Source organism: Aquarana catesbeiana, linkage group LG04 (assembly GCF_042186555.1).
Source record: "Aquarana catesbeiana isolate 2022-GZ linkage group LG04, ASM4218655v1, whole genome shotgun sequence".
NCBI classification, from domain to species: Eukaryota; Metazoa; Chordata; class Amphibia; order Anura; family Ranidae; genus Aquarana; species Aquarana catesbeiana.
This window is the reverse complement of record NC_133327.1, coordinates 82,504,677-82,531,097: the sequence shown is the minus strand read 5'-3', so window position 1 is coordinate 82,531,097 and position 26,421 is coordinate 82,504,677. Positions and strand designations below refer to the sequence as shown.

Sequence of the window (26,421 nt, the reverse complement as noted above, 5' to 3'; positions counted from 1 at the left end):
AACTGAGATCTTCTCAGCAGGGAGCAGTGACAGAAATCTAAAAAAATATATGGCTAGCTTAAAGTAATTTAAAAAAAAGAAAAAAAAAAAAAAAACACATGTTATACTTACCTGCTCTGTGAAATGGTTTTGCACAGAGCAGCCCCCAATCCTCCTCTTTTCGGGTTCCCCGCTGGCACTCTGTGTCTTACAGCCGCAGAGTGGGGCTTGGGAGCGAGCACGCACCAGTGCCCCTAGAGCAAGCGGGTTGTCACTGGGAGCACTGACTGAAGAGGTTCAGTCAGTGCCCCCAATGACAACCCGCTTGCTCTAGGGGCACTGATGTGTGCTTGCTCCTGAGCCCCACTCTATGCGGCCGTAAGACACAGAGCCATGGCTCGGCCCCGCCCCCCGCGCTTTCCTCGCTGGATGCGATTGACAGTAGCAGGTGCCAATGGCTCCCTCTGCTGTCTCAGCCAATCAAGAATGAGACCCCCAGGAAAAGCTCAGCGCTCACACATATCACTGGATTGAGAGGGAGCTCAGATGAGTATGGGGGGGCTGGGGGGGCGCTGCACACAGGTGGTTTTTTTACTTTCATGCATAGAATGTATTAAGGTAAAAAAACCCAGAGCCTTTAAAACCACTTGAAGTTAAATACCAGAAATACTCGCCACAATCTGTTTAGCGATCCTCGAGTCTTCTCCAGAGCGGGCGGGTCCTTGTTTGAGTACTCACATTGCTACCACTTTCCATTGGCTGTCCATCGGTGTTATCCTCAATGTCCTGAGCACTCCAGCAGAAGTGTGATGATATCCCCCCCCCCCCCAAATAATATGGTAATAAAAGTGAACACAGCTTTGCCTTATTCACTAACATTCACTTTGCAAAGTGGACAACTTCTACCCTTTAGTAAATCCCCCACTACCTTACACTCAGAAGCCCTCTACAGCAAGCATTTCTAAAACTGAAATTGAAATGCATTAAATCAAAGTATGGAAGAGCAAGCAAAAATGTGAAAAAAAAAAGTGATATTCGCTCTCACTTTGTAATGTGCCCAACAGCTAAATGTACACCGTTTTACCAGCCAAAATTAACCAGTCTAAAGATCTGGAAACCACTGACAACCAGCACAGATCCTCAAGACTAGAGAGCTGATAAGCCATACAGCCTCTGCGTGGACAATGGAGGTGCAACATACACCAATGAGGTGCCCTCCCCACTACCATAATCAATCATGTGTAGAGATTAAGGGGGAAGAAAAACAAAGCAGGGTATACAATGCTGAGTTTTTTTTTTCCAATCAGCGGGTTGAACGAAACAAAAATTCAAAGACCCCTGCATCAACACCAGCGATATGTATGCAGGGATCTCTCCTGCTGCACTATTGTATTCTGACAAAGGCAGACTTCAAAGCCACAATACACTGATCAGCACTTGGTCCAGTCAGTCACATGATCCCGCAGCCTCATGTCATGTGACCAGAGGGGATTAAAAGTAGGTAAAGTACACACATTTGTTTTTTATACAGGTTAGACAGGATAGGTAGGAGGAGGGGAGAGGAAACTTCTTTAATAATAGTTAGACTGACACTCCATTCACACCTCGGCAGGCACAACAGAGAACATGTGTGTTTTCACCAGTCACAATGAGAGCAGTCCATTCATTTCAAAAGGCTGTTCTAGGTGCAAGAAATTTGCAAAAGAAAAACCTTTTTTAAAAATTGCACAGCACCAAAATACATTAGCAAGAAGAGTAGGGGTGCCATTAAGAATCAATGGCACTGCTGCACGTTTTTGTGAGCTGCAGGAAAGCGTGCACATTTGCACATGTTCCACAACGTCTGGATGCAGCCTTAGGCTTTTCTTCCACTTTAAAAAAAGTTTTTTTAATGAATACATAACATATTTTACATATACGCCTAGAGTTCCATTTTAATGCTTTCGAAATACTATTTAAAATACAGAACACTAAATATGTACTACATGGCCATGCTGGATAACAGTTTCCAGAGACGACACAGCCCCATAAACAGATACAGTACAATAAAAACAGGAGTCATGAGCCAGCAGACACTTCTGGGGTTTTGCAGCACTGGCAGCGCGCTTGGCTAATAAAAGACAATCCTTCATCACAACATGTATTTACACCAACTAAACTACTCCAAGCTCATTACTTTTTAAAGCCGAGTCTCTGACTCATCTGACTCAAAATGTAGTAACTATCAGTTTACCAATACAAATGAATGCCACAGGTTCCAGAGCTTCACCTCCTCACTGGGAAACTGACAGTTTACACCAACATAGCTCAAATTCATACTAAAAATATATATACCCTGAAAAAAAAAAAAAAAAAAAATGAATCAAAAAGCAGGAGGTCCTAAATAAGACAAATGATCTAAAAGGAATTCTACTACTGCTTTTTATTGGGTTCCTGGGGCATCCGGGTGCTTATCGAACACTGCCCCACTACAGGCGAAAGCCAGGAGGCCGCTTCCCCCCGACCCGCTACAGCAGAAGGCCAGGAGGCCGCTGCCCCCCCCACCCCCTACAGCAGAAGGCCAGGAGGCCGCTGCCCCCCGCTACAGACGAAAGCCAGAGGCCGCTGCCCCCCCGCTACAGACGAAAGCCAGAGGCCGCTGCCCCCCGCTACAGACGAAAGCCAGAGGCCGCTGCCCCCCGCTACAGACGAAAGCCAGAGGCCGCTGCCCCCCGCTACAGACGAAAGCCAGAGGCCGCTGCCCCCCGCTACAGACGAAAGCCAGAGGCCGCTGCCCCCCGCTACAGACGAAAGCCAGAGGCCGCTGCCCCCCGCTACAGGCGAAAGCCAGAGGCCGCTGCCCCCCGCTACAGGCGAAAGGCAGAGGCCGCTGCCCCCCGCTACAGGCGAAAGGCAGAGGCCGCTGCCCCCCGCTACAGGCGAAAGGCAGAGGCCGCTGCCCCCCGCTACAGGCGAAAGGCAGAGGCCGCTGCCCCCCGCTACAGACGAAAGGCAGAGGCCGCTGCCCCCCGCTACAGGCGAAAGGCAGAGGCCGCTGCCCCCCGCTACAGGCGAAAGGCAGAGGCCGCTGCCCCCCGCTACAGGCGAAAGGCAGAGGCCGCTGCCCCCCGCTACAGGCGAAAGGCAGAGGCCGCTGCCCCCCGCTACAGGCGAAAGGCAGAGGCCGCTGCCCCCCGCTACAGGCGAAAGGCAGAGGCCGCTGCCCCCCGCTACAGGCGAAAGGCAGAGGCCGCTGCCCCCCGCTACAGGCGAAAGGCAGAGGCCGCTGCCCCCCGCTACAGACGAAAGCCAGAGGCCGCTGCCCCCCGCTACAGACGAAAGCCAGAGGCCGCTGCCCCCCGCTACAGACGAAAGCCAGAGGCCGCTGCCCCCCGCTACAGACGAAAGCCAGAGGCCGCTGCCCCCTGCTACAGACGAAAGCCAGAGGTTACAGGCAGGATCTATAAGATCAAAAAGAAAAAAAATGGAGAAACATTGACAGTGCTGTAAAATGCATGTAAAAGAAATAAACCAACCTAATTCACAAATTGAAACGAGAAGAAAGAATAATTTCCTCCACAGGCCTAAGTAAGCACCTACATAAAGCTACTATATGCAAGGGTCCTGAGGGCAGCAGGTTGGGCAGATTCTAGACAATGCAACAGTAGCACAGAACAGTAAGTACTGGAAAACCACTGGGCTGCTGGTAATCAGAGGAAGCCTATTCCTGCTATATGGCAAACATTTGACGGAGCTGAACATTCGTTTTAGGTAGCTAATAACAGTGAAGAGGGGGGAACAAACCTAATTAATGGATTGAGATCTGCTTTATATTGGGCCTAAATTCTTTGCAGGGCCCATTCACATTTGTGTGTTGTGAGAAAGTTTGCCAAAACAATGCAACACACCCGCTCTATGTGCAGTGCAGTTCATTGTGAATGGCCCCTAGCACAATGTACAGTAGAGCAAAACACAACTGCAAGGGTTTTTATTTTTTTTAATTTATACATAGTTTAGCTAGTTTAGACATGCGTTTGTGTGGGGTGGGGGGGGGGGGGGGCGGAGCGGCTAAAATGACTAGGTGAACCGCGCTTTTGCAGCCCACCAACCGCGTCCCCCCTAAAGCTGCAATAGGCAGCTGAAGGTGAGATTTGCATGCTGCTGTGAGGCTTCTCCATCGCTAAAGTGACCTGAAATGTAGCGATCCTCGGGCAGCAAGCTTGCCGAACACTACACATGAAAGTCAATGGGGAAGCACTGAGATTACTGGCAAAAATGGGACCTGCTGTCTGTGTCAATGGGAGCAGCAGCAGGACTCAGGAGCGCGCCCGCACGAGTGCCCCCATGGAAATTGGCTCTTCGTGGGGGCATCTGAGAAGAGGAGAGGAGGAGCCAGGAGCGCCGAGGAGGGGAACCCAGAAAAGGAGGATCGGGGCCACTCTGTGCAAAACCCTTGCACATAGAAGGCAAGTATGACATGTTTTTTTTTTGTTTTGTTTTTTAAATAACAAACACGAAAACCCCTTTAAAGGCAAGACCACAGTTCATCTTAACCAATCAAACTGCAAGGTGCTGTGGTCAGAAAGTGGAAGAAATGACCATCTGACCACCAATTCTAGATACTTAAGGGTTTCCGCAGCCTTACAGGTCAAACCCCACCTGTGTAGCCCAGTCTACGACACTAAAATATACATTTCATTTACCAAATTCAAAAAGCTCAGCATGACAAAAGAAACACGGGTCGACTTTCCGGATTTCTCAGTGTAAGACCTCTGCGGTATGAGGAAGTGCCTGGGGATCCTTTGGTTGAGATTTTCCCTTTCTGTCTGAACACCACATAGTAAAAGTCCAGAGCTAATTGATTATTCAGTAGAGGAGACGTTCCGCATCCAGACAACTGACAATGTTTTCCTACACTGACAGATGTATACACGGATTTCAATGTAGAGAGGAAAACAAATGGAACACATTTACATGACAAGCCTTTTCTGAAACAAAGAACACAAATTTTATTCAAATTGGACTGGAAAGCCGAACTTTGAAAGGGGTTAATACGGATATCACAACATACAGATCATGGCAGCATGAAGTGTCACCAGCAGTGTCACTGGATGTCACAGAATTATCCATCATTCTAGGAGCCAATTCTTGTGGTAGGGTGACCAGGCAATTTTCACAACAAAACTCCACACCCCAAGAGATCATTTCCATTTAGATGGAGGCACGCAGGATCTGACCTTTCCTTGGGATGTTGAAGGTATCTGGGACACAGACAGATCTTTACCCAGCTACCATAGGCGTGCACACAGGATGTGCCAGGTGTGCCTGGGCATACCCTAATCACCCTCTGTGGTGCAGATTCCCCCTGTTTAGACCCCTAAAATATTTCACCAAAGCCCCCTTAACTGGGCTCCTATTCAAATTGTGAAAAAAAAATAAAAATAAAAAACTACTGACACTGTCCACTGCCCAGTATACTGTATATACACATGCACACGCAAATATGTTCGAGCTTAGGGGTGCAAACCCTAATGCAATAGGCTGAGCACACCTATGCCAGCTACCCAATTTTCAAGTAGTCACCGTATTTTTGGGTGGAACTCCGCTTTAAATAAGTATTTGCTTTAAAGGAATTTTGTATGGGGGGCTTCCAATGCGGACAACTTAAAATGCAAGCTACCTGACTGCCATGCTAATCCAATGGTTTTAATAACCAGAGCTTATTCAGCCCAGGGCAAGGCAAAATATTCAGTGAAATGTCTGCCTACCATTTCTCTGGTCATCCATGTGACAACACTGGAGCTTGGCAAATGGGCACTCAAACAAAGCATGCAAGCGTGAGAAGGCCAGCATTACCCTGTAAACTCTGGCCAGAGTGAATTGGAACTTACTAACATTTGATGGGCGGCTGGTGGGGCTGCAATTGATGGCGGCTGGTGGGGCTGCAATTGATGGCGGCTGGTGGGGCTGCAATTGATGGCGGCTGGTGAGGCTGCAATTGATGGCGGCTGGTGGGGCTGCAATTGATGGCGGCTGGTGGGGCTGCAATTGATGGCGGCTGGTGGGGCTGCAATTGATGGCGGCTGGTGGGGCTGCAATTGATGGCGGCTGGTGGGGCTGCAATTGATGGCGGCTGGTGGGGCTGCAATTGATGGCGGCTGGTGGGGCTGCAATTGATGGCGGCTGGTGGGGCTGCAATTGATGGCGGCTGGTGAGGCTGCAATTGATGGCGGCTGGTGAGGCTGCAATTGATGGCGGCTGGTGAGGCTGCAATTGATGGCGGCTGGTGAGGCTGCAATTGATGGCGGCTGGTGAGGCTGCAATTGATGGCGGCTGGTGAGGCTGCAATTGATGGCGGCTGGTGAGGCTGCAATTGATGGCGGCTGGTGAGGCTGCAATTGATGGCGGCTGGTGAGGCTGCAATTGATGGCGGCTGGTGAGGCTGCAATTGATGGCGGCTGGTGAGGCTGCAATTGATGGCGGCTGGTGAGGCTGCAATTGATGGCGGCTGGTGAGGCTGCAATGATGGCAGCTGGTGAGGCTGCATTGATGGCAGCTGGTGAGGCTGCATTGATGAGTGCTGGTGGGCTGCATTTGATGGGCGCTTCATTAAAAAGGTGGGGTTTACATTGGCAGGGAAAAGGGAGTGGAGTCAGAAGTGGAGCGCGGGGGGGGGGGGTGGAGGGCAAAATGAGGTTTTCGCCTAGGGTATCAAAAATTCTTGCACCAGCCCCGAGTGCAGCAATATGGTAACATTTATTTCCAGAGATGACAAATAAAAACTCACAGGATCAGTAAGGTGACAGCGCATACGATATTATAAGGTGGTTCATCATCCACTCCCAGGGAGGACAGGCTACGAACAGAAGACGAGACGACAAATGGTTCAGGCTGCGGTGGTTGCTCCTAGCGTTTCCAGAGACTCCGATGCATGCTCCATCAGGCACTGTGCAGGAAAAAAAAAAAAAAAAAAAAACAAACAAACACAGTAGGGGCCCTGGCCATGGGCTCAGTGGGGTTCTCAAACCCATAGCGATACTAAGGAGCACCCCTGGGGCAACCAACTCCCAGGGGTTCTCTGCCTCCCCGGACCCATGGCCAGACCAGGCTGCACCATTCAAATCAGGATGCCATGGCCCCCTCAGGACCTTTCATGCAAAGAGAAGTAATCCCAACCCACACTTTACATGGTACACGCTCAATTTAGCTTCCTTACCCATCGAGAAGGCCCCTCAAGACCCCCCATCATACCAGCAGGAATACTATACAGTTAGCCATTACTGTCTAAAAGGACAAAATGACAATGGAGCACCCTTACTGGACACTGGTAGAAACTGATACTACACTTGATCTTAGTCAAAGCACAGATTCACACTGTTGCAGTGCATTAGTTTGCCAATGTGCCTTAAATCCATGCACAGCAGTGAACTGTTTGGGTGAACTGGGATGCCACTGGGTAAGAGTTTGGCATTACAAGGCACAGAAGTGAGTTTGCATTGCACATCATCAACCAATGACATCCAAACGAATATGCAGTGCCTTTTATAAAAATGATCCAGGTCTGCCAACTATGGATTAAGCCCTGCCCTTTACCACCACAATGAGCACAATGGGCTTTACCAGTCTGAATGCGATTGCTTGCTGTTGGGCAATACAGAATGGCTGCACTAAGGATGGGATGACAATCTGTTCTGCATGGCATTCTCTTTAAATGGCGACAAAAATAAAGTCTACGGATATAGCTGTTATTAGCCACGCTACAGAGAGTACTCCAATCTGTCACAAATTGCATGCATACGGAATGAGCCCGTTTAAAAAAAAAAAAAAAAAATTCTGACAAAGATATTCTATAGATGAACCCCAAGGAGATATTAACACACTGAAATCAGGTTTGGGAATAAAGCTTTTTCTGAAGACGTTGTCAGCACCTTGTCATATAACACAATGAAGCCATTGAGCCTTCTATGGAAACAAAGCAGGGGCACTAGAAGCTTTAGTTTATTAATAAAATTATGAGCAGAGGATCCAGGCATAGACTGACTAATCCACAAATAAAAAGGGGATGCCCCCCATATAACCCTTGACACAAAAGACGCCATAGAGATGCAGAAATGCAGGCGAATGAATGGACAGGGAGTTCTACCAGCCTCCCACCATCTGCTGTCAGTAGAGAGAGCATTATCCAGACTTGCAAATATGTGACAAGCCAACAATTCATCCACTGCACATTAAAATCCCAACACTGCAATGAAAGAAAACAGAATGTTCACTGCACTGAACAACATCTTGACTAAAGCCGAACAAGGAGCACAAAGTAGAACTTTGAGTCTCCTCAACTATTGGGGAAGGTTATGGATGCATCTTTTTCAAATGCCTAGTGCTCTTCTTGGGAAAAGACTAACAAAATACTAAAGAGGAACTTCACCCCACCAATGAGAATATAAGCCTGCTTTCCCTTACTTCTTCTCATAGTGAAGGTCCTGTCCCATGCCGCCATCTTCCATTTTACATCACTGGGAGCCGGCTGTCTCTTCCTAGTTCTTGTAGTTGGCTCCCTGATGACGTGATGCTAGACCATGTACATGTGCAAATAGAGATCTGGCACCATGTCCGTTTACAGATTGTTCCGTGGAAAGTAATGCTTCCTTAGATATTAATGTTACATATTCCTATTGCCTAGGACAGTGATGGCAACAAACCTTGGCACTCCAGATGTTTTGGAACTACATTTCCCATGATTGTCATGCACTCTGCAGCTGTAGTTGAGCATCATGGGAAATGTAGTTTCAAAACATCTGGAGTGCCAAGGTTCGCCATCACTGGCCTAGGTAGAGTAGGTAGGAGGGATGGGAGGATGGGGTAAGCGAGGGCAGGGTGGTTGAGGGTGGAGTGGGATAGGGGTTGAGAGCTGGAGTGGTTGGAATGAAGCTTCTCATGCAGGTGGATCCTCTTGAGCTGGGACCAGCTGAGCACTGCTGACACATCTAGACCTTCCCCTTCCTCCTGGGCAACTGAGGCTAAGGGTGAACCCCGAGGTAGAGCGGGTGGGGACTCCAAAGTTCTGTGTACCAATGAGCTAATCCCCCACTGTACAGCTATTGGGAAAAAAAAAAAAAAAACCTCTGGGTCCCCTATGTTCAGTGGGTGCTGGGGGACAGAAAGCGGACTATTTAACCACTTTCAGATTTAGGCGGATTAATCCACAGCAGTGCTCCTGACTGCCCCAGTGTACTGATACAGAAGAGGCCAGCCTTCAATGTAATTGTGTGGAGCGCTGCTGCGGATTAATCCACCTAAACCTGAAAGTGGTTAAATAGTCCGCTTTCTCTCCCCCGACACCCACTGAACACTGGGGACCCGGAGATGTTTTTTTTAAAAAAAAGCTGCACAGTGGGGGATTAGCTCATCGGCACACAGAACGTTGGAGCCCCCGCCCAGTCTACCTCTGCCCACCCCATCTGAGTCTGCACAAAATACCGCAAACAGTAATTTATATATACACACAGATTTTTTTTCTTTTTTTCCCCTTCTCCCCTTTCATCTGAAGGAGGGGAGGAGGCGTTTTCTCAGCTAAGCATACCCTCCTGCCTGCATGCCTGAGCTAAGGGCAGATGGTGGATTCCAGGAAGTAAATGCCCTTAAAGTAGAGCTGCGCGATTAATCGTTAAAGAATCGAGATCGCGATTCTACCCACCTCGCGATTTTAACACAGCATTTTCCTGATTCAGTGCAGAGAGTTCTCTGCTCACAGCTGACCAAAAAAAAAAAAAAAAAAAAAAGGCACATCGCTTAAAGTGGATGTAAACCCGAAATGTTTTATTTTTTTTTGTTATCATAATGTAGAGTATAAGATTTCCTATCATTTGAGCCCAGTCTTGCCACACAGAGTTAATCCATCTCTGAGCAATCCTCTTTTATTGTTCAGTGAGATAAATCTTGACAAACAGAGAAAAACTTTGTCAAATCCTCCCCCTTGCTGTGAGTGACAGGTGATTTACACAACTCGTGCACTAGCCTAAGACATGCATTATTTTTTAATTCCCTCCCCCACTCCTTTCTTCAGCAGCTCTGCAAGGATTGGCTGTTCCACTCCTCAGCATGATTTGGCATGCTGAAGTCATGTGGTTACTTTCCTGTCTTTTCACTGGATGTTAGAGATCATAGCAGAAGTTCAGTGTAAGAAATACACAGGAGAAAATGTATATTGACAAGGGGAGTGTAGAGGTGGGCGGGGAGTCTACTGACATCACGACTCCACCCACCGAGCTCCAGACAACAGACCCACCCACAGAATATGCAGTTTTTCGGGTCTAATAACAGACAGAGGGGAGACATTTGACAGGTAAAGATACATGCAGGAGGCGTGTATATCCTTATAGATAACCCCTATGGCAGTAGTTTAGAAAGGATGACATTGGGTTTACATCCACTTTAAGTTGGGTACACACTATACGAAAGTTCTTTGGACAAAAACGATCGATTTTCTTATAGTGTGTACGAGCCTTTAGACGGAGATAAAGAGTAATATTGTAACAATTTAGTTCTTTAGATCAAAGGGATGAACTTGGTCTGTAATCAAAGTTAGTTTAACCACTTAAAAGGACTCAACCTTTTTCTGACACTTGTTGCTTACAAGTTAAAATAATTTTTTCTTGCCGGAAAATTACTTAGAACCCCCAAACATATATAATTTTTTTAGTAGAGACCCTAGAGAATAAAATGGCGGTTGATGCAATATTTTATGTCACACTGTATTTGCACAGCAGTCTTTCAAACGCAATTTTTTTGGAAAAAAAAAACAAGAACAAAAAAACACTTTAACCACAGGCCTAAACTGAGGAAAAAAATAGATTTTTTTTATATATTTTTGGGGGGATATTTAATATAGCAAAAAATAAAATATGCGTTTTTTTCAAAATTGTCGCTTTTTTTGTTTATTGCGCAAAAAAATTTTAAAAATTAAAAAAGAAAAAAAAGGAAGTGATCAAATACCACCAAAAGAAAGCTCTATTTGTGGGGGAAAAAAGGACGTCAATTTTGTTTGGGTACAACGTCGCACAGTTAAAGCGACGCAGTGCCGAATCGCAAAAAGTGCTCTGGTCAGGAAAGGGGTAAAATCTTCCGGGGCTGAAGTGGTTAATAAATTAAAAAAAAAAAAAAATGGTAAAGTTAACCCAATTTTTTTGTATATTGTGAAAGATGATGTTACACCGTGAGAATTGTGATCTTTATTCTAAGCAAAAAAATTGTGATTCTCATTTTGGCCAGAATCGTGCAGCTCTACCTATTACTAAACCCAGGACCCTGCATTCACTATATCCCAGTTGGAAATTTTTAGGTAACAACTCATAGGCTGTGCATTTTCCTTTGTCATTGAAAAACACAATGGAGATCAGGAAATCAGCCACAAATTTCTATCAGATATCAACTGCAGATTGTACTCAGTCCAACTAGAGTAACACTGCCAGGGATCAGTGGGATTATTGAAGAATGCCTGTGTGCTGCCACTTTTATACGAAGCCCAGTCCCAGTTGTAGACGGAATTCCCAGCCAGCACACAGAGCTGTACAGGCTTTGCAGCTTCGGGAGGGAAATAGAAATCATTATGGTGTAGCCTGCAGTTCTTCCCCAGAGAATTAAGAAATCCAAAACAAACCCAGGCAGTGAGATGAGAGGAGAAGCTCCAGCAAAGAAGACTAGCTACTGGTAGTTGTCCCGACGCCTTCTACTTTAATGGGATGTAAAGATCCAAAGCACAGGCCTTGGGGAAGAATGAACACAATACAAAGAGCCATTCAAATATCACACCAGTGAAGTGACAGATGGAAAGCACAGAAGAGACGAGTGAAACAACAGATATCACATGTGTAGGAACGAGAACCAATACACACGCTTCTGGCATATACCATGTATACAGGGGAGAGAGCGAAGGTAGAACGCATGCAGAGTCACCACCACTGATCCACAGATAAGGGAATGAGGATGATCTTATATGGCAATATCAGGAACAGGGAGATACAAAAATACGATTCAGTTCAGAAGTTCAGTCAAATTCATTTAATCTATGATTATTAAGAATACCAATCAGTTAAAAACTAGTGGTGCAGGACAGTAGCCCCCCATTCACACCAGTGCGACTTGTCATGCAATTTGACAGTTCCAAATCGCATAAGTCGAACATTATTCAGCAATGGAACTGTTTAAATTGGTGCCGCAAGGATTTGGGGAAAAAAAAAAAAGGTTCCTACACAATTTTTGGCAATTTCAGGTGCAACTTGCATAGAAATCGAACAGATGTCAGGTAAGTCATACCTGAAAAATCGCACTGACCTGCGGCTTTGAGATCGTGCAAGTGAAGTGAAGTAGCACAATTTCAGTCTCATTCAATGTGAACCAGGGCTTCACACCTCAAAAGGTGCAACCGAGCGAATGCACTTTTTTCGTGTTTCCCATGCGTCATGTTTAGAGCATCCCATTCTCTTCAATGGGCTGCCCTATGCATGAGAATCTTGCAAAAACTAAAAAAAAATAAGGTGTCTGCACCGTTTTAAAAACCATGCCACATCAAAACGCATTATGGTACTGCAGCTTAAGAATTAATGGCACCCCTGCACAGTTAACCACTTAAGGACCAAGCCTTGTTGTTTACAAGTTAAAAATTGTTTTATGCTAGAAAATTACTTAGACCCCCCAAACATTATATTATATATATACCTAGAGCAGTGATAGCGAACCTTGGCACCCCAGATGTTTTGGAACTACATTTCCCATGATGCTCAACTACACTGCAGAGTGCATGAGCATCATGGGAAATGTAGTTCCAAAGCATCTGGGGTGCCAAGGTTCGCCATCACTGCCCTATAGAGAGTAAAATGGCAGTCATTGCAATACTTTGTGTGGTTTGAACACCGTTTTCATATGCGGGCACTACTCGCCCGCTGAAGAGGATACCGGGGTTTTGGCAGCTAGCCATAAGTACCGATGTATAACGACGGTGGGCGGTCCGGAATTGGTTAAAAGAGCAGCGAATTTTGTGCATTGCGAGAAGGAAGGCACTTTTGCATGTGTTCTGCAACAAGTGTGAACACGGCTTTTAAGAACACCAAACAAAACAGAGAATTCAGTCATGTCCATAGTAAAACAGCCCGAAGCCTGAGCAATTGCTGAGGGTTGAGGAAAGACCTGGCAACCTACCTTATAAAGCATTTTGATTAGAGAATTCTATGGAAAAATGCATTCAAGCGTTTCAGACACTGAGAAATGGCCCAGAGAATCGACAAAAGTCAGATAAGACTAAACCGATATACACATACATTGAGCATTATTTTCCCACCGCTTTAGGCCACTAGTAGGAAATAAGACCTTCCAACAACACCTTCTACCTGCAGATACCACATCAACCAGCCATTATTAACAAAACGGCTAGGGCCCCTTCACTCCATAAGCGTTGGGCTGCGCTGGGCAAAGCATAGACAAGGAAATTTGCCTTTTGTCTGATTATTTTATTTGCGTTATCCAATGATAAAAGTAGGACATGCCATTCATTTTTCAGCTCACCTGGTTGCGACACAGTACACTGCATCACAACCCACTGCGGTATATAAAAGACAAATAAATGGTTCCTTTGTGACATTTCAATTAAGTTGAGAAAAAAAATAAACAAACAGTGCAATGCGTCATTTATGACACATCAGCACCCAATATTGTGAATCCTTACAGCCAGCAAAATACGATTAGACAGCTTCAGCATCTAGGATCTGATTTGTAAAAGTGTGATGAAACTCAACGTAAGGAAAAACCATCTACTGCATCAGTATTTCCTGAATCCAGTCCTCAATGAAGGCCCCTTGAACCCCCTTCAGGGAAAGGGAGTCTTGGCATCACTGTGGGTGTGAACCTAAAAGGGAAGTTAAGTAGCTCTCTTGGGATTGGCTACAAAGACTGGAGGTGACTTGATGGAGCCTGAACTCTAAGAAAAGGCTACACTGGAGCACATCCAACTGCACCGAAACGATTCAGTTGTCACAAGATTTGCCCACCCTTCCGCCCGTTGGGATGTTTTGTCGCAGTTTTATTGGCGGATTTGACCTTGCCAGCAATTGATGTTGCTTTATAGGCTATGCCCTCAAGTTAAATTCTGGGGTCAGTCTAAAGCCTGGTCTGGCACTGATGGTAAGGACAGGCCTCAGACTACATGAGATTATGTTTTATGGGTGCTCACATCATACCTGTGACTGACATTGTTGTTTGGTACATTGGGAAAGTTCAATAAAAGCTGTGGCCTTGCCCTATTTTCAACCCAATCAGCTACCATATCTTTTTGGGGGGGGCAAGGTATTGGTTTATTGGCCATAAATGAGCCTAAACTTCTCAGAAGTCAAGACCACCAACATGTTTTCTACCTTCCATCCACTTGAACAGATGTGCTCATGAGATACTGTTTAAAACACAGCAAACTGTTATGCCGCGTACACACGGTCGGACTTTTCGTCTACAAAAGTCCAACGGACGCCGACGGACTAAAGCTGGCTGGTAATCCGATCATGTGTGGGCTTCTCCGGACTTTCAGCAGACTTTTTCAGCCTCAAATCCGACGGACTTTAGATTTGAAACATGCTTCAAATCTTTACGTCGTAACTACGACGGACCCCGAAATCCGCTCGTCTGTGTGCTAGTCCGACGGACAAAAACCCATGCTAGGGCCGCTATTGGCTACTGGCTATGAACTTCCTTATTTTAGTCCGGTGTACGTCATCACGTACGAATCCGTCGGACTTTTGTGTGGTCGTGTGTAGGCAAGTCCGTTCGTTAGAAAGTCTGCTGCAAGTCCGCCGAAAGTCCGCCGGAAGTCTGTCGGACAGGCTGTCGGACTTTTGTAGACGAAAAGTCCGACCGTGTGTACGCGGCATTAGTGATTCTGAGAAGGGATCTGGAAAACACGATCCATACCCGACAAGGGCTGGCCTAGGAATGCCTGTACTATGACAACTTGAACATCTACCTTGCCTCTTGTGTCCATCGCTGCTCCTCTAAAGTTGGCCACAGAAGAATCTAAATTTAGTCGGTTCAGCAGAATCCAGCCAAATTTCGATACATTTATGGGAAGGCTGGTTGCACTGAAGTCGATTCATCAATCGGGTTTTTTCACCCAATCACTGCCAGAAGAGATCATTGTATTCTGCCAGTGGGGAGAGCTCCATACGCACACAATAGTGCTGCAGAAGGGACTCCCCCCCAAACACTTACTGTGTTAATGAGAGAACCGAACAATTTTCTTTCGCTCAACCCTTGATTGAAAGAAAGAAAATTGCATAATGTATGGCTTTGCCTAAGAGCCCTTTCACACTGCTAGCGCTGTACCGCCATTTTTGCAGCACTTTTTCGGGGTGCTAGTGGGGTACTTTTAACCCCCACTAGTGGCCAAACGAAGGGTTAAAAGCACCTACAAAGCGCCGCTGACGAGGCGCTGCCCATTGATTTCAACTCATCCAACCAGAAATCACCTGAGCAGGGATGCCCCGTCTTCCTGCTGCTGAACTTCTGATGCCAAGGAAGACAGAAGCTCAGACTCTTTTGTGAAGCTGCAGTGAACAAGTCACCAACAAGGACCCACCTCCCTCCTTTCTTCATTGAGAAAAGTTGTTTTATACAGTACACTACATGTACCACCATCTGCGAATGAGGGAGAAGATCCTGTGACTCCAAGTGGGAGTAAACTCCCTTGGTTGATTTTTACCTATTAGGTAAGCCTATAATAAGGTTTACCTATAGACACAGTAAATATCTCCTAAACTTACACCGTTTAGGAGATCTTTACTTGCAAAGCCAATGGTGACGTCACCGGCACATGCACTATGAAGGAGCAGCATACCCGTGCTGTTCCCTCAGAGTCCTCTGCCGTGAACGGCCTAGTGACATCATCGCCGCTCGTCCAAAGGACCGAAGCCCACCAACTCAGGAGGAAGACTGGGTGAAGATGCAAGTCCTGTCAGCGGTGACAGCACGCCACTGAAGGGCTTTGTTTTAAGGCAAGTTTCACATAATGTGCCAGTATGCAATGCATACTAGCACATTAGAATTTTGCAAACTCTCCCCCATTCACAGATTGTGTTATATATACAGTGTATACTATGAAAAAAAATGTTTCCCAATGGATGGGGTAGGTCCTCGTTGGGAGCTTGTTTACTGCAGCATTACAGACGCCTCGGAGATAATAAACTATGCAGTGCTGGAAGTACAGCAGCAGGAAGAGAACGGGGCATCCCTGCACATACCATCGCTAAAGGATTCAGCTGCCGGCACAGATTTTGCACTCTCCAGTTTTAGTAAATCAACCTTTATGTCCCCAGGGACGAATGCTTGGAACGCAAGAAGTCTGCATTCCAAGCGTTTCTCCCTGGGCACATACTGCCCTAAATGTTTGTACTGCTAGATGCACCGTCCAGCCACAGCAGCTGTCAGCCTCTTTGTTTCACTGGCTGCTGGCAGCGGGGAAGAACAGCGCTCCTATGCTCTCCACTGCACTAAACAATGGAGTCTCATGAACTGGGACTAAACACTAATGCCATGTACACACGACCGGACTTTGACAGCAAAGGTCCGATGGAACTAATCCGGACAATTCGATCGTGTGTGGGCTTCATCGGACCATGTTTCAAATCTTTCCAACAGACTCAAATCTGTATGCTAGTCCGACGGACCAAAAACGACGCTAGGGCAGCTATTGGCTACTAGCTATGAACTTCCTTATTCTAGTCCGGTCTACGTCATCACGTTCGAATCAGTCGGACTTTGGTGTGATCATGTGTAGGCAAGTCCGTTTCGTCAAAAAAGTCCTTCGGAGTTCAGTCCATCGAAAAGTCAGCTCGAGTGTACGCGGCATTAGGCGTTGACTTACTAAAACTGGAGAGTGCAAAATCCGGAGCAGCTCTCAATGGAAACCAATCAGCTTACAGTTTTTTTGCCAAAGTTTAATTGAACAAGCTGAAGTTAGAAGCCGATTGGCTACCGTGCACAGCTGCACCAGATTTAGCACTTTCCAGTTTTAGTAAATCAACCCCCAAGTGTGAATCGGGCCTAATGCTGGTCATACATGTGTTGAATTCTCAACAAATTTTCGTTCAAAAAAAAAAAAAAAAAAATCACACCTTTGAACAATTGTTTGATTTTTGACCCCTAGTCGGGCCGCAACAATAGGCAATTTTCACGCGGCCATTGAATTTGAGTGATCGGGCATGCTGCATACGTTTGGAAAAATTAACGAATTTCTAATCAATGATGGGAGAATCATGCGAGAAATATAAATCGAAAAAGAAATGCGCATGAGCTGTGACCTGGAAAGAAGAAAAAAATAAAATAACGATTCCCGCCACAAATAAAAGTTTGGTTGGTCGAATTTCAAAATCAATAGTGGCACCATCGGATTGCAAAAGACCGGGCTCCTCCGCTAGCAAAAGAGCGGCAAAAGAGCAGAAGATAGCAGAGGACCCGGCAGAAGGAAGAAGGCACCGGAGAAGAAACAGAGAGCGCGGAGACGACACCGGAGTGAGGAAGAAGAGGCCTGAGAGACCCCCGAAGTTGGAAGAAGACCCCCGGAGCTGCCTAATAAATTACTTTTAAAACCTGTGTAGTGTGTTTTTTTTATTGACACTTTTTTCCCCAGGTGAATGGGTAGGGGTACCATGTACCCCATACTCATTCACATAGGTTGGGGGGCCGGGATCTGGGGGCAGACCCCGACAACCAACAGCCAAGGTTGTCGGGAAGAGGCCCTTGTCCTCATCAACATGGGGACAAAGTGCTTTGGGGTGAAGGGGCCCGCAGGGCGCCCCCCCTTGCCCCAAAGCACCAACCCCCCCCATGTTGAGGGCATGCGGCCTTGTACGGTTCAGGGGGGGGGGGGCGCTCGCTTGTCCCCACCCCCTTTCCTGACTGACCGGCTGCGTGCTCGGATAAGAGTCTGGTATGGATTCAGGGGGACCCCCACGCCGTTTTTTTCGGCGTAGGGGGTGCCCCTTGGAATCCATACCAGACCGAAGGGCCTGGTATGCTCTTGGAGGGGAACCCATGTCGGTTTTTTATTTAAAATTTGGCGTGGAGTTTCCCCCTCAAGATTCACACCAAACACAGTGCCTGGTATTGGCGGGGATCCAAGTCGGATCCCCGTGCTTGTCGCTCATTGGGAAAGGAAAAAACATTTTTCCTTTCCCGATGAGCAAGCCAGCTCGGCGCTGCTATCCGCAGCTGACACAGTGCACTGCGATTACCTGCGGTTATGTGCGGATAGCTGCGCTAAATCGCTCCTGGACACAGTCAATTCTATTTTTTCTATCCGCACAAAACTGCAGGTAATCAAAATGCAGCTAAACGCAGTGTGTGAATGCGGCCATAGAAAAGCATTGTGTGCGTTTAGCTGCGGTAAAAAACGCAGCTAAAAGCACAATTCTATCCGTCCGTGTGAAAGGGGCCTTATAGCACTGATCAATGTAATAATGTCACTGGTCCCCAAAAAGTGTGATTTGGGGTCAGATTTGTCCGCCGCAATGTCGTAGTCCCGATAAAAATCACTGCCATTATTACTAAAAACAATATTAAAAAAAATATATAAAGTCCCTAAATCTATCCTAGTTTGTAGACCCGATAACTTTTGTGCAAACCAATCAATATATGTCTATTGCGATTTTTTTTTTTACCATAAATATGTAGAAGAATATATATTGGTCTAAACTGATGAATAAATGTTTTTTTTCTATTTTATTTTTTTTATATGCATTATAGCAAAAAGTTAAAATAGTTTTTTTTTTTTTCAAAATTGTCGCTCACTGTATGTTTATAGTGCAAAAAATAAAAACCACCGAGGTGATCAAATGCCACTAAAAGAAAGCTCTATTTGTGGAAAAAAAAAGTCAATTGTTTGGGTACAGCGTCGCACAACTGCGCAACTGTCAGTTAAAGCGTCGCAGTGCCGGATCGCAAAAAATGGCCTGGTCATTAAGGGGACAAGTCCTTCCGGGGCTGTGGTGGTTAAAGCAGAACCTTGTCAAGAAAGAGGTTGGGGATTTTATTAAATTGTTCCTCTGTTCAAAGCCTTATTAACCCCCAATTTACTTTGCGCCTTATTCTCCTTCTCCATTTAATTATTTTCCTGCTTTTTTAATTATATAAACTATTATTATATTGTAAAGCGCTGCGTAAACTGTTGGCGCTATATAAATCCTGAATAATAATAATAATAATAATTATTAAATTAAAACTTATTTTTTTGTTTGCTTTATTCATGAATATTTTTACACCTTTAACATTTTTTACACATTTCACATTAAAAAAAAAAGCGCAAAAAAAAAAACCCCAAAAAAATTTGCAAAAAAAGTATTTCAATTGTTAAGTAACTTTTCAATCCTTTGTACCATTGCTGACAGCTGAAGTGTAAACAAAAAAGTTGCAGTAGGTATCGGTAATAAAAAAAAAAAAAGACCCCAATATAACTTAATGGTAATTTTTTTATTTCTTTAAACATTACATTATTTTTCATTAGATTTCTTTAAATTTGATTGAAGAAAAGAGTATTAGGTCTTACTTTATTGCCATCTTGTTTGATAACCTAATGTTCAGGGGTTGTAAATCTTGAAAATAAAAGTTCTTCAGAATCGGGAGAGAATTTTTTTTTTTATTTTTTTTTTAAGAATAATGGAGCGCAATTCTCATTTTATCCAGAATCATGCAGCTTTACCTCAAAGCCTCCATAATAGTCTATGACAAAACACGCTTACAGCACCTGAAGCTTTTGAGAGGCTTTTATCCAGCTTTAACTTCACACAGTTTTGGAGAAAATGCAGGAATGAGATATTAACACACACAGGGCATCTGCCAAGCTTAAAAAAAAAAAGCCTCATTGAAGCATTACTGAAGAATCCCAGAAGCATCAAAAAACCATGTTAAAGCGGCAGGCGCTTAAAGCGGAGGTTCACACAAAAATGGAACCATCGCTTTTCGGAACCCTCCCCCCCTCCGGTGTCACATTTGGCACCTTTCAGGGGGGTGCAGATAGCTGTCTAAGACAGGTATTTGCACCCACTTCCGGCATAGACTCACACGGGAGTCTACACCCCCTCCCGTCCCCACCGCGCTGTCTGCTGGGAGACACACGGGTCCCAGGAGATAGCGGCGACCAGTTAGGATGCGCAGCAATGAATCGGGAAGTGAAGCCACAGCGCTTCACTTCCTGATTCCCACAAAGAGAATGGCGGCGGCAGCTGCCGAGGGATGGTTCGGCCTCGGGTGCCGACACCGCTGGATTCGGGGACAGGTAAGTGTCCTTATTTTAAAAGTCAGCAGCTGCAGTATTTGCTGACTTTAAAAAATAAAACAAATTTGCGGGACTCCCTCTTTAAAGTGTGACTAAAACCCAGGACCCTGCATTCACTATATCTGGTCTCCCACAGTACACAGAACATGGACATGTAATTATTTTAGTAAATAAAAACTGCTAAATACCTTTTCTCATCAGACTTCTATCAGCGTCCAGCCAAGCACTGGTTAAAACTTGTAGGAAGAGTTATCTAGCAATACACACCAAACTGAGCATGTGCAGCCCGACTCCATAGACTCTTATCAGGAAATTATTAGGGGAAAATGGGAAAAGGGGAGGATCAGAGAAGAAAGGATCAAACAGCCTTTTAGGTTCCACAGTGAGTACAACAAGCATGCTTTACTGCAGGGATCTCCAAACTACAGCCCTCCAGCTGTTGAAGAACTACACGTCCCATGAGGCATTGTAAAACTGACAATCACAGACATGACTAGGCATGATGGGAATTGTAGTTCCTGAACAACCAGAGGGACATAGTTTTACTGCATATACAGACTGATTTTACTGTTGTGGTTTTAGTAACACTTTAAGGCTGGGTTCACACACGTCTGGCTGCAGTTTACAGTCTGAAGTCCGATTCACGTTATGCGAATCGGATGTGGTATAAAAAAAAAAACAACACATACATTTTGCATACATGTGAATTGAGCCTTAAGCCTCGTACACACAATGAGAAAACCAGATGAAAAACTTTGCTTTCAACACAATCGTACAATAATCTGATCGTTAGTACACAGCTTTGTTCAAATATTTTCCAAAGGGACAAACATGAAAAATTCTCGTGTACGATACCAGATCATACAATTTTCCTTTAATTAGTACAGTTTTCGTCTGAAAATACAATACAAATACATTACTTCCACTTTTTTTTTTTCTGTCACATGAGAATTTTTGTACTTTAGTAACCTACTGACATTATATATGGAGACTAGCATTAAAAAACAAAACAAAAAAAAAAAAAAAAAAAACGTTGATCATTCGTTCGATAATCTCATCATGTGTACTATGATGGCTTTAATGTGTGTTGAAGTCGAAGCGAGTGTAAATGAGCCCTTAGCGATCCTTATGGTGGTGAACGTTCCCAGAAACACAATGACATGGCCTAATTGGCTTAATGCTGATAAGACACAAGTCACAAGAGAAAATCATTCTTCACTGATAAAAACATTACAAATGATCATTGAGCACAGGGGGTGTTAGTCTAGTTCAGACCCCATACTGTCAAAAGACAAAAACGATCATAAGACCCATTTTACCCCACAATCATACAACAATCGCATGCGTCACCCTGGTGCTAATTTTCTTAGGATATCAGAAAATAATTTATTGAATCTTCATTTTTCAGATAAAAAAAAGCCTCCTATCTACATCTAGCCATAGTACTTGTTTCCACTGGCAGCAAAAAGCTCAACTTTTGGGTGTTTTTCCAGCCACTAAATGCCCACAAAGCACCTCATGAACAGTCGCAGTACCCACAGAAGCGACACTTATGGTGTATAAAAAAAAAAAAACAAAACACAGCAAAGTGCGATATTGGCTTCCATTCACACCTGCTGGATTCGTCGCTCATTTCCAGAAGCATGACAACTCTTGACAATAAGATTTCCATTTTATTCTAAGGGGCCCATTCATACTGATGCTTGTCATGCTAAATAACTATAGGGGTCTCCTTGGGGTAGCACTGTGCAATGTTTGGCTCTGTAGACTTTAATGGGAAAAAAAAAAAAACATGTCCTACATAGCCAGCCCCCTCCTCCTAGTAACCTGCTTTTCATTGGTCCATACGAAATTGCTTACACCTGAAAAGGCGCGAGAGCCCCCATTCACACTTCAGCGTGGAATCTTTGGTCTTTTTTTATTGCATTTTCAGGGTCTTAGCCAATGGAAAGCTCAATACTAGGTGAGAAAATTTGCGACACAATGCGTGTTACATGTGTCTTCCCACTTTTTCCTGCACTACCATTGGAGTGTATTGGGGCCTAAAAGAAGCTCCAGTACTTTGAGTGACAAGCTTGAAATGACACCAAGTTCAGATGTGAATGGACACCATGCAACATAACGGAATAATGTCGAGCGTCTACAGCAACCATTCTCAACCAGGGTTCTGTGGAACCCTAGGGTTCCTCCAGAGGTGGCTAAGGGTTCCTTGAGCTGTGGCTAAATGACCCATCATGTGATGGTGCCTGCATAGTTCCAGGTCCAACACCACTTGGCATAGCCAGAACCATGTCTGTAAAGAGAACATTCTTCCCACTGTCCACCACCAACGGAGGGGGCAATTTCCCAAAGACCATCAATGGACTACTTTTAGCAGGGGTTCCCTGGGACCTGAAAATAATTGCAAGGGTTCCTTTGGGGTAAAAATCACTGTAGACCAGCCTGTCTTCTGGGTCCCATGCCCAGTGGGTTGCCTTGCTGCTCAATAACCATAGGGCTTCACTCACTTGGCATGGACGCCATTCAGAGAACGTCTTGTATTTTTCTCAATGGATGCAAGCATTAGCTGATTGGATGAGGCAAAGATTGTGGTGTCACCAACTTCACCCCATCTAATCAGAGATCACCTTCATTGAGAAAAATACAAGGCGTTCTCTGAATGGTGCCTGTGCCAAGTGACTGGACACCTATGGTTACAAAGCAGCAGGGAAGCTGCTCAGCATGGGACGCTGTAACACCAACTACGCAATCCTGCGATTTCCAGATGCCACAGGTATGGTATATGTATACATACAGAACAAGCTGGTGCCAAGCTGGACCATTTTAACTATGCAAAAAAAATACCTGGCGTAGGCTGCTTTCACACTGTTCTGTTGAAAACAACGCATATGCGTTTTTGATGCATTTCTGGGTGCCTATTACCTATCATGCACCTGTGAAATTTGGACATGTGACTAAAAAACACAGCAAAAATGTAAAAACACCTACATTACATCAAAGATCAGGGATGGCACGCCAGGCTCCTGAATATCCAAACTTACGCTAAAGAGTGCAGGCTAGGAGAGAGTGCAGGCTCGGGGCTCAGTAGGTGCAAGCATGAAAAAGGGGAGGTTCCAAATGCCACCCATCCAAAAGCAGCCTCAGCCCACAATCCATCCAGGCCACTCCCACCCCGAAGCATTTTGCCCTGCCCACAAGGCTCAGCCATGGAGGTCCATGACTAAGCCCCATTGGCGGAGCGAAACTCGTCGGGGGAGTTGCCTTGATGGAGTCTGGACTGAGGCTGCTTTTACTACAGAAATCGTTGGCTTTTCCTGGATGGGCGGCATCTGGGACCTCCCCTTTTTTGTGCATTTTTCATTCATTTTAAAATGGGGATCTGCATTCTTTGTGCGGTTTTGAAAATCGCACCACATATGCTGCATGCAGGACTTTTCAAAATGTACCGCACTGTTGTGAAGACTTCTATAGGATTTAAGACTGAGTTCACAACATTGCGAATTGGATGCGGCTTTCTCTGCATCCAATTCGCATAGCAGGAGATTGTGACTGGCTCTCAATGGAGCCGGTTCACACATCTCCGCAGTGGTTTCGGAGCGAATCAAACAGGAGTCCTGTGCGTCTTTTGGTCCAGTTTAGGTCCAAATTCAGCCAAAAACGGGCTGAAATCGGACCTGAACCGGTGAATGGAGGCGCACCGGACCCCCTGCTGTGAGCCGCTCCATGCGGTAGTGTGAACCCAGCCTAAGGCCCCTTTCACATTGGAGCGCTTCTAAACTGCCAGTAAAACACAGAGCAATTTTGAAGAGCTTTTCAGGCGCTTTTGAAGATCTTTCCATTCATTTCAATGGAGAAGGGTGTTTTTTCATTGCCCTGCCAGCGCACTGCCCCAGTGTGAAAGCATTCATTGATTTTTCAATGGAAATAGGTTTTCGTGAGCTTTTCAGGCGCTTTTTTTTTTTTTTTTTTTTTTTTTAGCATGAAAGCGCCTGGAAAGCACCTCAGTGTGAAAGGGGTCTAAAGGGATTTCATTTTTAGCACGGTAAAAATACAGCAAAATCGCATCAGTAAAAGCTGCCTTAGGCCAATGCGTTTTTAGGCACGCTCCCATTGCCCCCTATTAGAATGTATGAAAGGGCATCAAAGTCTTGCATGCTGCATTTTTACGGTGCGCTTTCACTGTGAGTGCTGTAATGGGAGCAGGTCTAAAAACGCGCGTAAAACTTTCAAAAAAAACGCAGCGCACATGAGTGAACCTTTCTTTGTAGCGCACAGAGTAGCATAGTTGTCCCGCGGGTCGGTAACACGGGGGGTGCCATCCACTGCGCTGCAAAAACCAGCATCACATCTGCATCTACCCGCGCTACACATCTCGCCAGCGCCGCGGTGAGAACAGGCAGCATCGGAAACCGCTTGCTTCCTCGCAGCAACCACAGAAACAACTTCTCACGGTGTGAATACGTCTTCAAATACGCCGGGGGGGGGGGAGGGGGTGTAGCCAGCGTAAGAGCGACAACGCGGGGCGACCTTCCTACGTCCGGACCCCCACATTCAAAAAACGCTTAAACTCCCATTGATGCATCTTTGCACATTCATGTTAAAGGGGGTGGCTGTACGCACGCCCAAAAAAGCACCTCCATTTTTTTTTTTCAGATTGCGTCGCCCCAGAACGCTTAGTAACTAGCGCCGTTGGCGAATTTCAATGCACAATTTTGTCGCGCGCATTGCATGGAACATTTGGGGTGCAATTAACGATGAATGTTGATAATAAATTGCATGTTGCAGGGAACGCTCGTTCCGTGGATCGCTTGGATCTGAGTGGGCGAGGCGCGTTTGCGAGCGTTGAAAACGTAGAGAAGCCCCTTCATCCAACCCCCCCATCACCCCTCTGTGTCTATGGGTACCCTGTATGAACATCTGTGGGTATCAGCTCCCATCAGCAGACCACACATGGACAGCGGTGCCATGCCAGTCGTGCTCAGCCAGCATCCAGTGTGGGTGGAGCAGTGACCGCATCCATCATATACAGCCCCCCTCCGGACTCTAGTCTTCCCAGGGCAGGCGGAGGGACACACGGTTGCGGAGGGATACGGGCGGGTCACACACGGTACACGGCACTACTTACAGCTCAGGGCTCAGCGCTGCTCCGTCCCCGGGTACCGCTCTGCTCGCTGCTTCTGCTTCTGCCGCTGCTCTCAGCCAAATGTTGCGCATGCGCGGAGTCCCCCCCTCCTCCGTCCAGTGTGGAGGCGGCGCGAGGCTGCGCGCAGGCGCAATAGCGGAGGTGTGGCGAGCGGTGGACGGGGCTAAGGGGAGGCTACGTCACGGGTTGCTAGGGGGATGTGATGCTGCAGGAAGCAGCTGTGCTGTCACTCCAATGGCACCCTGCCTTGTTTTGGAGACTGTTGGAGAAGCAGTGATGTCAGATAACACACACACACATCTAGTGCCGTCATGGTGGGAGGGTAAACACCACAAGTACACTACACATTTGTCATGTGGGTGTTGCTGCAATGCCTCATGCACAGTACACAACGTTTTAAAGTGGACCTGTCTCTGTAATAGGACTCCCATCCCTTTCCTACTCAATAAAAGAAAAGACATGGGAAAATGAAGTAGTGATCTGATGTAAATATACTGTATAATATATACACTCACCGGCCACTTTATTAGGTACACCTGTTCAATTGCTTGGTAACACAAATTGATAATCAGCCAATCACATGGCAGCAACTCAATGCATTTAGGCTTCTAGACATGGTGAAGACTACTTGCAGAATGGGAAAGAAAGAGGATTTAACTGCTTCAGCCCCGGAAGATTTGGCTGCACAATGACCAGGCCATTTTTTGCGATTCGGCACTGCGTCGCTTTAGCTGACAAATGCGCAATCGTGCAACGCTGTACCCAAACAAAATTGACGTACTTTTTTTTCCGACAAATAGAGCTTTCTTTTGGTGGTATTTGATCACCTCTGCGTGCGCCGCTAGTGGCCAAAAGGCGAAGTGACGTAACGTTGTTTCGCCCAGCCGTGCCATTCTGCCGCAGTAAAACTGCGGTGGCTGGTCGGCAAGCGGTTAAGTGACATGATTGGTGGTGCCAGACGGGCTGGTCTGAGTATGTCAAAAACTGCTGATCTACTGGAATTTTCACACACAAC

At 45.9% G+C, this 26,421-nt stretch overlaps 1 protein-coding gene across 2 annotated transcripts in view; it reads right to left on the bottom strand.

Annotated features, from left to right (window-relative positions):
• Nucleotides 1-25,539, bottom strand: part of CYRIA (CYFIP related Rac1 interactor A) — a 144,343-nt gene extending 118,804 nt beyond the window's left edge. For both annotated transcript variants that reach the window (XM_073625350.1, XM_073625349.1), the window contains exon 1: nt 25,389-25,539. The gene's annotated coding sequence lies outside the window, so the exon portion shown is untranslated. The remainder of the gene's footprint in view (nt 1-25,388) is intronic.
• Between the last annotated feature and the right edge of the window lie 882 nt (nt 25,540-26,421).